Source organism: Ranitomeya variabilis, chromosome 6 (assembly GCF_051348905.1).
Source record: "Ranitomeya variabilis isolate aRanVar5 chromosome 6, aRanVar5.hap1, whole genome shotgun sequence".
In the NCBI taxonomy this organism is placed as follows: Eukaryota; Metazoa; Chordata; class Amphibia; order Anura; family Dendrobatidae; genus Ranitomeya; species Ranitomeya variabilis.
In genome coordinates, this window is record NC_135237.1 from 322,207,500 (window position 1) to 322,217,920 (window position 10,421).

A 10,421-nucleotide genomic window follows, 5' to 3' on the forward strand; every position below is an offset into this window, starting at 1 on the left:
TGTCATGAGAAATTATTGTCAGAATCACCGGGATCCGTTGAAGCATTCCAGAGTTATAACCTCATAAAGGGACAGTGGTCAGAATTGTAAAAATTGGCCCGGTCATTAACGTGCAAACCACCCTTAACCCCCTAAAGGGGTTAAAAGGGTCCCTTAGTCTGTTGCAGTAGGCTCCACTATCATGGGGAAGACTGCTGACTTGACAGATGTCCAGAAGGCAGTCATTGATACACACCACAAGGAGGGTAGCCACAAAAGATATTTGCTTAACCCTAGAATGCGTGACCATAGAAATCTACACTATTACGTACCTGGGGCCTTTGAGGCCTGTTTTCAAATAACATGGAATAACTCAAAAAAAATTTTTTTTCAACGTTATTTGAAAGTAAGCATGCATTCCCAATAGCTCTGGGGTCCGCCTGGACGGGATTTCGTAATGGATCTGACCTCCTGGTGACCCCGGCTAAGGCTGGTAGAACGCGTACCTGGGGCCTCGCAGGCCTGTCAGGTTACTTTTTTATTATTTTCTGTAAAACTACTTTAGTTACAATTTTGAAACTCTAGGTATTCCTCAGCTATATAGTTGTTAGTAATTTCCAGTTGTTCGTATATTTTTATGTTATAGGCATTTCGTATAGCAACGCTTTTTTTGTGACTACCCCATATTCACGTACCTGGGGCCTTTTAGGCCTGTGTGCAAATAACATGGAATAACTCAAATAAAAATACTTTTCAAAGTTTATTTTAAATTTGCAAAGTAAGGATGCATTCCCACTAGCGCTGGGGTCCACCAGGAGGGGATCCGTAATGGATCTGACCTCCTGGTGACCTCAGCTAAGGCTGGTGGAATCCCGGCATTCCATCAGCCTTAGCTGGAGTTACCAGGAGGTCAGATCCATTATGGATCCCATTCTGGTGAACCCCAGCGCTACTTGGAACATAGCCTAAGATGTGTATAATTCCCAAAAAAATTATGTACATAAAACAACAAAAATGTAACTAAACGGGCACGCCCAATATATTCACTCAGTACAATTTTTTATGATGGATACATTTTTTCTTATAAGAAGTTTTTACATAAAGTCTGTAGCAAACTTGGTGCAGGAATATTTATTTTCCACTTTACATATTCCCCCGACAATTCTTGCATATTATTTTTTCTTCAGAATGTTCCCTGCATACATTCTTGGACAGTCAATCCCCTTGATGTAGACTGTGCCATTGTAATCTGAGGGTACCGTCACACAGTACCATTTTAATCGCTACGACGGCACGATCCGTGACGTCGCAGCGATCGTATGATTATCGCTCCAGCGTCGTAGACTGCGGTCACACGTTGCAATCACGGCGCTGGAGCGATGCCGAAGTCCCCGGGTAACCAGGGTAAACATCGGGTAACTAAGCGCAGGGCCACGCTTAGTAACCCGATGTTTACCCTGGTTACCAGCGTAAACGTAAAAAAAACAAACAGTACATACTTACATTCCGGTGTCTGTCCCCGGCGTTCTGCTTCTCTGCACTGTGTAAGCAGCAGAGCCGGAAAGCACAGCGGTGACGTCACCGCGTCACCGCTGTGCTCGCTTTCCGGCTGGCCGGCGCTCACACTGCAGAGAAGCTGAGACGCAGGAGGACAGACACCGGAATGTAAGTATGTACTGTTTGTTTTTTTTACGTTTACGCTGGTAACCAGGGTAAACATCGGGTTACTAAGCGCGGCCCTGCGCTTAGTTACCCGATGTTTACCCTGGTTACAAGCGAACACATCGCTGGATCGCTGTCACACACAACGATCCAGCGATGTCAGCGGGTGATCAAGCGACGAAAGAAAGTTCCAAACGATCTGCTACGACGTACGATTCTCAGCAGGATCCCTGATCGCTGCTGCGTGTCAGACACTGCGATATCGTAATGATATCGCTAGAACGTCACGAATCGTACCGTCGTAGCGATCAAAATGGTACTGTGTGACAGTACCCTTAGATGTGAGTAAACTAAAATGAAAAGTAAAAAATAAAGATTACAATCAGGCTTGTGCACTATACACTGTGTGTGCTAAGACTTTGTTAGTGTTTGTGTGCTTAGGGTAAAGTACAGCCCCCCTACTCTTACATTCAACAGATCACTTTCTTGTAAGTGCAGTAGAAGCCTCTGGTTTTGGAGCTCAGAAAGGTTCTTTGTTACAGACCAAAGAAAGCTGACTTCTTCCTCCAAAGTCTCTCCAGCAACTAGGATTTAGGACTAAAGGACCTGTACTGACATCATAATCACGTTACTTTGTGAGGGGAAACTCCCTTCCAGGATCACATTACCATGTCAGGCAGAATCCACACTCTTCCCAGCAACAGCCATCGACCAATAGTCACAAAGACTGAGTCATAAGTTCTTCCCCAACAACAGTACAGACAAAAAGACTGAGGAGTACATGTAAACCAAAGCAGGCCTCAAAGGCCCCAGGTACGTGAATCTGGGGTAGTCACAAAAAAAGCGTTGCTATACGAGATGCCTATAACATAAAAATATATGAACAACTGGATATTACTAACAACTATATACCTGAGGATTACCTTGAGTTTAAAAATTCTAACTAATGTAGTTTTACAGATAATAGAAAACAAGTAACCTAGCAGGCCTGCGAGGCCTCAGGTACGCGTTCTAGGGTTAAGAAGCTGGCTGTTCTCAGAGTGCTGTATCCAAGCATATTAATGGCAAGTTGAGTGGAAGAAAAAAAGGTGGTAGAAAAATGTGCACAAGCAACTGAGATAACTGCAGCCTTGAAAGGATTGTAAAGAAAAGGCCAGTCAAAAGGGGGAGGGGAGGGGGAGATTCACAAGGAGTGGACTGCTGCTGGAGTCATTGCATCAAGAGCCATCACACACAGAGCTATCCAGGACATGGGCTACAAGTGTCTCATGACCTATAGACAACGCTAGAAGTGTCTTACCTGGGCCAAGTAGAAAAAGAATTGGACTGTTGCTCAGTAGTCCAAGGTGTTGTTTTCAGATGAAAGTAAATTTTGCATTTCATTTGGAAATCAAGGTCCCAGAGGCTGGAGGAAGAGTGTAGAGGCACACAATCCAAGCTGCTTGAAGCGTAGTGTGAAGTTTCCACAATCAGTGATGGTTTGGGAAGCCATGTTATCTGCTGGTGTAGGTTCACTGTTTTATCAAGACCAAAGTCAGCACAGCCACCTAACAGAAAATTTTAGAGCACTTCATGCTTCCCTCTGCTGACTCGCCTGACCTTAACCCCATAGAGAATCTATCGGCTATGGTCAAGAGGAAGATGAGAGACACCAGACCCAACAATGTAGAAGGATGCTATCAAAGCAACCTGGGCTTTCATAACACCTCAGCAGTGCCACAGGCTGATTGCCTCCATGCAACACTGCATTGATGCAGTAATTGATGCAAAAGGAGCCCCGACAATTATTGAGTGCATGTGTTGAATATACATTTCAGTAGGCCAACATTTCAGATTTTGAAATCATTTTTCAAGCTGGTGTTATAAAGTATTCAAATTTACTGAGATAATGACTTTTGGGTTTTCATTGGCTGTAAGCCATAATCATCAACATTAACAGAAATAAACACTTGAAATAGATCACTCTGTAATGACTCTGTATAATATATGAGTTTCACTTTTTGTTTTGAAGAGCTGAAATAAATTAACTTTTTGATGATATTCTAATTTTGTGAAAAGCACCTGTATATGTACTGTATTCATGTCAGTGGGGAGATGTAAAAACAGCTCCTGTGCTGACAGAGACTTTGTGCCATGATAATCTTATAAATGTGCCCCTGCTGTATACTGTGTAATGGCTGTATCTGACCAAGCAGGAACATGGTTTGATAATACAACATCTCCTGGGCAGGGGAGAAAGCAAAAGAGTATACAGATATTACAGCAAGGGATCACAGGTGATTCTTTCTGTGAGGTAAATCATTTCCCTGCCCGTTTTTAAGTTTTACCTCACAGAAAGAATCATCTGCGATCCATTGCTGTGATATCTGTCAGGAACAACAAAAAAAACTGACTGGCACATCCAAACTAGTGTGAATAGGTGCATACCAGGAGGAGCTAGCTCCATATACAATATGCAAAAAAGGTTGCACTCAGAGGCGTAGCTAGGGTTTTGGCTTCTGAGTGGACCCCTAACCAGGTAACCTTGATTACAACTGGGTTACGCACCCTAATAGTGGAGAACCTCAGCAGATGACAGCGATGTTACTGAAAATAATCTCTATATGAGACCAACATAGATACTACCGCCATATGGTGAGTGGTAGATACCAGTCCTACAGAACATATAAGAGATCACAGCACAGTTACTGATAATGTCTTACCACTGACGTTCTTTCTGATGGAGTCATCACTTTTCATGTCTTTTCCATCTGGCCCAGACCAACACGACAACTTCTTCCAGCCATGACTCGGCTGCAGAGAAAACAACAAAGAGACGTTTCACGCCTCATATTTTCAGCCATCACCATCTATTCCCAACCTGCACAAACTCCTCATCCTCCTGATATCCCAATGCTGAGCTTCTGCTGCCATATGTGTCCTTATTACTGCTCCTGCTGTGTGGTTCTCTGTGCTCTCTAAATTCTAAAGCAACTCTCTACAATATAGTAATGCCAGGTGCAAGTGCCCTAGAAAACAGTGCCCATATTTTGCCCCTAGAAAGTAATAATGTCCTGTGTGCCCCTTTGATAGCCACAGTAACCTGAGTTCCCCTATAACAATAAGTTCCCATTTTACATTTAATAATGTCCCGAGTCTCCCCCCCTTACAGCTCCTCTATACACAGTATGATGCTCTTTTATACACAGTATAATGCCCCCTCACTGTATAGTACCACCCACACAATATACTGGCCCCTTAGTAGAACCCAAACTGTTTGATGGCTCCAACACTGTAAGATGACCCCCTCACTGTAATCTGCACACTGTATGATGGCCCCCTAGATAGCCTCCATATAGTATAATGCACCAGATAGTCGTCAATATTTTATAACTAGATGGTGGCCCGATTCTAACGCATCGGGTATTCTAGAATATGTATGCGTAGTATATTGCACAGCCCACGTAGTACATTGCGCAGCCCACGCAGTACATTGCGCAGCCCACGCAGTACATTGCGCAGCCCACGTTGTATATTGCGCAGGCCACGTTGTATATAGCACAGCCACGTAGTATATTGCCCAGCCACGTAGTATACAGCACAGACCACGTAGTATATAGCACAGCCCATGTAGTATATTGCCCAGCCACGTAGTATATAGCACAGCCCATGTAGTATATTGGCCAGCCACGTATATAGCACAGCCCATGTAGTATATTGCCCAGCCACATAGTATATAGCACAGCCCATGTAGTATATTGCCCAGCCACGTATATAGCACAGCCCATGTAGTATATTACCCAGCCACATAGTATATAGCACAGCCCAAGTAGTATATTGCCCAGCCACGTATATAGCACAGCCCATGTAGTATATTGCCCAGCCCACACAGTATATAGCAATGTGGGCATCATATCCCTGTTAAAAAAAGAAATAAAATAAAAAATAGTTATATACTCACCTTCCGGAGCCCCCGGATCCAAGCGATACTCCTCGCCCGCTCCGGTCCCAACAGTGCATTGCGGTCTTGCGAGATGATGACATAGCGGTCACGCAAGACCGCAACGTCATCATCTCGCAAGATTGCAGCATGGAGCGTCGGGAGGAGTGGGTAAGGCCTGTTGTCGATCCGGGGGCCGACGGACGGTGAGTATCTAACGATTTTTTATTTTTTTTATTATTTTTAACATTAGATCGTTTTACTATTCATGCCGCATAGGCAGCATGAATAGTAAAAAGTTGGTCACACAGGGTTAATAGCAGCGGTAACGGAGTGCATTACACCGCGGCCATTTCCGCTACCATTAACCCTGTGTAAGGGCAGACTGGAGGGGAGTACGGTGCGGGCACTGACTGCGGGGAGGAAGGAGCGGCCATTTTTCCACCGGACTGTGCCCGTCGCTGATTGGTCGTGGCTGTTTTGTCACGACCAATCAGCGACTTTGATTCCATGACAGATAGAGGCCGCGACCAATGAATATCCGTGACAGACAGACAGACAGAAGGACAGACAGAAAGACAGAAGTGACCCTTAGACAATTATATATATAGATGCACCCCCCATAGGACTCCATATAGTATAATGCACTTCCCATAGGCCTACTCTATATTGTATAATTCACTCCCATAGGCCAGGCGGCAGAGCAGAGAGATCGACTCCCCCTGCTCTGCCACAGAATGTAACTGTATTGGCGCGCTGTGCATGCCAATGCAGTTACAGTAGCGTAGCTCCGGGTGGGCCCTCTCTGAGCACCGGGCTCGGGGCGATTGCCCCCTCGGTAGATGCGCTATTGGTTGCACTCTATCCATGTCAATGTGAAATACTGATGTCTGAATTCCTGGGTGAATGTGGACACATCTGTCAGTAAAGACTGCATTTATGGGTAGCTAGGAACCTGTTGCAATTAAAATCACCACATGGTGAAGGGCAGAGTGCAGAGTTAGTAAGCTAACATAGAAACAACAAAAAAATTGACTGGCACATCCAAACTAGTGTGAATAGGTGCATACAAGGAGGAGCTACCTCCATATATATCTGTCAGGGGCACATTTATAAGATTATCTCATCAAAGGAACATTTATTTTAAACAAATCCAATTTTAAAAATTATTATTCCAAGTTCAGATGAATAAAATGAACTTTGCTCATGGCATGTCCCCTTTAAGTTTGTGAGCTGCTGTACTGCCTCACCAATAGGCCATCCCTGATATTCATTTGATTGTTCCAGAGAACCAGATAAATGCCTGATGACCGCATTAGGCGGATATAAGACTAGGTAAATTGCAGCATGGTAGTCACTACTTTCGGGCCTACTGAGGGATGCAGCGCAGTGGCCCTGGTCAGTCCAGACTGGGTGTGTGTGAGTTAATTTGTTTCATTTTTTTTGTTGCTGGAAAAGCATTCCACGTAAATTAGTCAGTAAAAGTTCATCTGGCAAGTTTGGTGTTGGCTGATATCCTTGTCCACGGCTTCGCTGTATCCTGGAAAGTCCTCCCAGGTACATGGTCTACATAGGGGCACAGAGGGAGCGCTGTTATTGTATAGGGCACAAAAGAAAAGTATGATTATTATACAAGTCAAAGAGGAGGTATTATTACTGTGTAGGGCACTGATTATAGCACTACAGTTTGTTTAGAGGTCCAGAATAGCAGTAAGCCAAAGATGTCAAGAAGCCATTTTGCAGGGATGTTTTATGGATGGAAGAGACAATTTGCATATTTCCCAGAGGAGCATTGTGGCTATAAGTCTCCTCATCTTGGCATGCTTAACATGTCTCTCTCCGCAAGGAGAAACGTTACTTCTTTGATGTGAATGGATGAAGAGTACCAAAAGAAAAATAAAAGGGAAAATGAATGACTATGAATATCGAAAATTTCACTGGTGAGAACAGTATACACTTACTGTATTTTGCACATTATAAGACGCACCGGATTATAAGATGCACCCCTAATTTTGAGGAGAAAAATAGGAAGAAAACAATTTTTTTTAATAAAATGGTGGTGCTTCTTATAATCCATGTGTCTTATTGCTTACCAGGGTGGTGGCTGTGGTGGAGCAGGGTCCCAGTGTAGCTGCTGGAGGAGGCAAGAGTGGAGCGTTGCTGCAGGTTGCAGGCTGGGATGAGGGGGTGTTCGGATGTGCGGTGCAACACGCCGCTGTGGGTGTCCGATGCTTCAGGTGTCCTCCGATGCTGCGGGTGTCCTCCGATGCTGCGGGGGCTCTGCCGACATCTTGTGCATGCCCAGAGTCCCCGCAGTCACGTGGTTTCCTATGCGCTGGACTGGACTCCGGCAAAATGGCTGCCGGCAGGGGGCAGCGCATGCACAGATGGAGATCTTGGCACCAAGATCTCGGGAGATGAGATCTCAGCGTTGAGACAAAAGGGAGGCACAATTATTGTAAAAGTGGGGTGAAATGTTGGACGGTTACTCTACAAGTAGAAAGTATTGGCCACGGCACTCAGGGATTCTTGGGAGGTGCTCAAGTAGGGGATCCAACCCGTAGTAGCAAATATAATAATTCTTGGCACTCAGGAGAAATTTGTAGAATGATTCAAAAAGTAGATTTTTATTCTAGTGCATCCAGCTCAACATATAAACGTTTTCGGTCTCGACAACTGAGACCTTCATCAGATATGGTTGTCAAATGCTGTAATGTATATACAAAAGAGATGAGAGAAATATTTTTTAAAATAAAGAAAATACTGTTTGCACAATTATACAAAAACAAAATGATGAATAATATGATCCATATTATACTAAACAAAATGACGGTCTGCATACAAATATCGATAGTAGCATGCAGCGCAGAAGGCAGAAAAAGGTGGATCCGGCCTGAATCAGCGTGCGTTGTGAGTCCTGTTCAACAGAGTGCTGGAGAGTGTACACATGTTAAGGATATACTAGGTAGGAGAGAAAATAAACATGGGTAACATGGAACAGGTAGCATAAGTAGACATCGGGATGTGATCTGGTGATGGATATGATAAGATATAAAGCACACACTGTCCTAGGTAAAGGATATGGGAAGTGGACCAACCTCCACTAGTAGGTGTAGGGCTACGCACAGTGAGCTATCTGTAAACATGAAAGAAATTATACGCATCAGAGTGTACATGGTAGACAAGACAAGAAGGACAAACCATGAGGATGGCACAGTGACGGAACACGAGATAACCTGTGGAATGCATGCCATAATGACTAACGGGGTGACCACCCTAAAACCAGATTGCTGCTGAGTGATAAACGGGCACCCATGGTCCAGGGAAGTTTACCTGGAGGACACTGGTAGTGTGTATGAGTCACACACTGTGTGTGTAGCCGAGGAGCGGGAGAGCAATGCGTCTGTGAATGCAAAGATATGGGACCGTGTGAGGCAGCTTTAAGGGTACCACAGGAGGCTATCACTTTGCGAGTATCTCGCATTACCACAAGCGCCTATACTGCCGTCCAGTGCTTTCAGGTATGACTGACTTCCAGGCCCATGATAGCCTCCTGTGGTACCCTTAAAGCTGCCTCACACGGTCCCATATCTTTGCATTCACAGACGCATTGCTCTCCCGCTCCTCGGCTACACACACAGTGTGTGACTCATACACACTACCAGTGTCCTCCAGGTAAACTTCCCTGGACCATGGGTGCCCGTTTATCACTCAGCAGCAATCTGGTTTTAGGGTGGTCACCCCGTTAGTCATTATGGCATGCATTCCACAGGTTATCTCGTGTTCCGTCACTGTGCCATCCTCATGGTTTGTCCTTCTTGTCTTGTCTACCATGTACACTCTGATGCGTATAATTTCTTTCATGTTTACAGATAGCTCACTGTGCGTAGCCCTACACCTACTAGTGGAGGTTGGTCCACTTCCCGTATCCTTTACCTAGGACAGTGTGTGCTTTATATCTTATCATATCCATCACCAGATCACATCCCGATGTCTACTTATGCTACCTGTTCCATGTTACCCATGTTTATTTTCTCTCCTACCTAGTATATCCTTAACATGTGTACACTCTCCAGCACTCTGTTGAACAGGACTCACAACGCACGCTGATTCAGGCCGGATCCACCTTTTTCTGCCTTCTGCGCTGCATGCTACTATCGATATTTGTATGCAGACCGTCATTTTGTTTAGTATAATATGGATCATATTATTCATCATTTTGTTTTTGTATAATTGTGCAAACAGTATTTTCTTTATTTTAAAAAATATTTCTCTCATCTCTTTTGTATATACATTACAGCATTTGACAACCATATCTGATGAAGGTCTCAGTTGTCGAGACCGAAAACGTTTATATGTTGAGCTGGATGCACTAGAATAAAAATCTACTTTTTGAATCATTCTACAAATTTCTCCTGAGTGCCAAGAATTATTATATTGGTTACTCTACAAGTGATCAGATAGATGTTTATGTGTTACATTTTGCAAAGACGAGTCCTGGTTGAAAGAAGTCACAGTGATCTATGCCAGATAAAGAATAAAAGAGAAAATAAATTACTTCAATTGGACATGTTATCGGTGAGTGTTTGGAGTTACTTGTATTGTATATGCTGATACCTTTGGCCTTTGGTCATTGTAGGGGGAAAATATTAGTATTAATACTGTGATTTTTATTGATGATCAGTTTTGTGCTATTATTCAGTCACCATGGGGTGGTAATATGTGGTCTAGTCATTTTGTGGCAATATTATTTGTCCCTTGTATGTGGTATTATTGGTAAATTGGTCTTGGTATAGTGAGTTTTGCTCAGTAACAGGATGGTGATTATTTTCAGAAACTATATAGTGAGAACATATGGCCA

At 43.9% G+C, this 10,421-nt stretch overlaps 1 long non-coding RNA gene across 1 annotated transcript; it reads left to right on the top strand.

Moving 5' to 3' along the window:
- The first annotated feature begins 9,029 nt into the window (after positions 1-9,029).
- Positions 9,030-9,981, top strand: LOC143781139 (uncharacterized). Its single transcript, XR_013216584.1, has 3 exons — positions 9,030-9,235; positions 9,433-9,485; positions 9,637-9,981. It is a non-coding gene; the product is annotated as an uncharacterized LOC143781139 (long non-coding RNA).
- Positions 9,982-10,421: the final 440 nt, after the last annotated feature.